The sequence below is a fragment of the Seriola lalandi genome, unplaced genomic scaffold, assembly GCF_002814215.2.
Source record: "Seriola lalandi dorsalis isolate HSWRI2012SDOR001 ecotype SW California unplaced genomic scaffold, Sedor1 jcf7180002054538, whole genome shotgun sequence".
Lineage (NCBI taxonomy): Eukaryota > Metazoa > Chordata > Actinopteri > Carangiformes > Carangidae > Seriola > Seriola lalandi.
The window spans coordinates 309,041-309,987 of NW_019525091.1; the positions used below are offsets into that span (position 1 = coordinate 309,041).

Consider the following 947-nt stretch of genomic DNA (forward strand, 5'->3'; position numbering starts at 1 on the left):
AGATTTTAAGAAAGAAGTTGGGTTTATTTTTTTATTTTCAGACTTTTTTCAATCTTTGCTTTTTTTCTTTTCTTAAATGAGGAGAAGGGTTTTTACCTTTTCAGGTCATTGAAAGCTTAATCAAATTAAAGTTAAAGGGGAACTTTGTTGGGGTTGCGAGGTGAAAATGTTGTTTGTTTAAATGTTTAAATCAATTCAGGAAATTATTAGAAGCAATATGAGCCCATATAAGAATTTTGTTACGATAAGCCCAACATTAAACTTGTACATCCTGTTTTTGTTTTGTTTTTTCAGCATCTGTGGGTGAAAATGTTTTTGCAAAAACCAAAGCCCAAATTCAAAGATGACCACATTTACCAGAAACAGCAGCAAAGAGTTTGATGTATTGATGTGAGGAAACATAACATGGAGCTGAAAATAAGTTTAAATCACTTTTACTTTAAAAAAAAATGTACATTATGTTTGGTGGAAATCAGTAAACTCCAAAAAGGATAAGACTTCTTGTAAAACTCAAAGTCCAGCGTCAACCGTGATGCATCACTTGGACAAGTTTTACTTGTGGAATAATGAAAATTATCTCAAATTCTCTGCTGTATTAACATTGATGTTTAGGAACTAATTTATTAATTCACACGAGTCCCAACATCAGTGAAGTTTTACCAAAAGTGTTTTTGTTGCCTCAATCCTCGGCTATAAACTCCAACCACCTCAATGTGACTTCCATTGAATACTAAAGCTCTTTAATCTCCCTAAACCCTGCCAGTGAACATAATCCAGCCAGTGTTTCTGTTTCAAATATAATGTATTTGGTAAAAACACGTCATGCAACAAGTGTGTTTACTGTGGTCTCTAAATGTGTAACAAAGATCATCTGTGAAATCAGAAATGTCCTGACTTACCTGTAGATGTCCAGCTGATATCACAGCGCTGAGGTCTGCTGCTTCAGT

The 947-nt window shown here is 33.9% G+C and overlaps 2 protein-coding genes across 3 annotated transcripts in view; both read right to left on the reverse strand.

Annotated features, from left to right (window-relative positions):
• LOC111661204 (major histocompatibility complex class I-related protein 1-like) overlaps positions 1–947 on the reverse strand; it is a 124,696-nt gene that overhangs the window by 85,425 nt on the left and 38,324 nt on the right. The gene's annotated exons all lie outside the window — the stretch shown is intronic.
• Positions 1–947, reverse strand: part of LOC111661202 (N-formyl peptide receptor 1-like) — a 14,366-nt gene that overhangs the window by 11,483 nt on the left and 1,936 nt on the right. Inside the window, exon 1 of one of the 2 annotated variants that reach the window (XM_023414696.2) lies at positions 900–947. The exons of the other annotated variant lie outside the window; for it this stretch is intronic. The gene's annotated coding sequence lies outside the window, so the exon portion shown is untranslated. The remainder of the gene's footprint in view (positions 1–899) is intronic. 2 annotated transcript variants of the gene reach the window in all.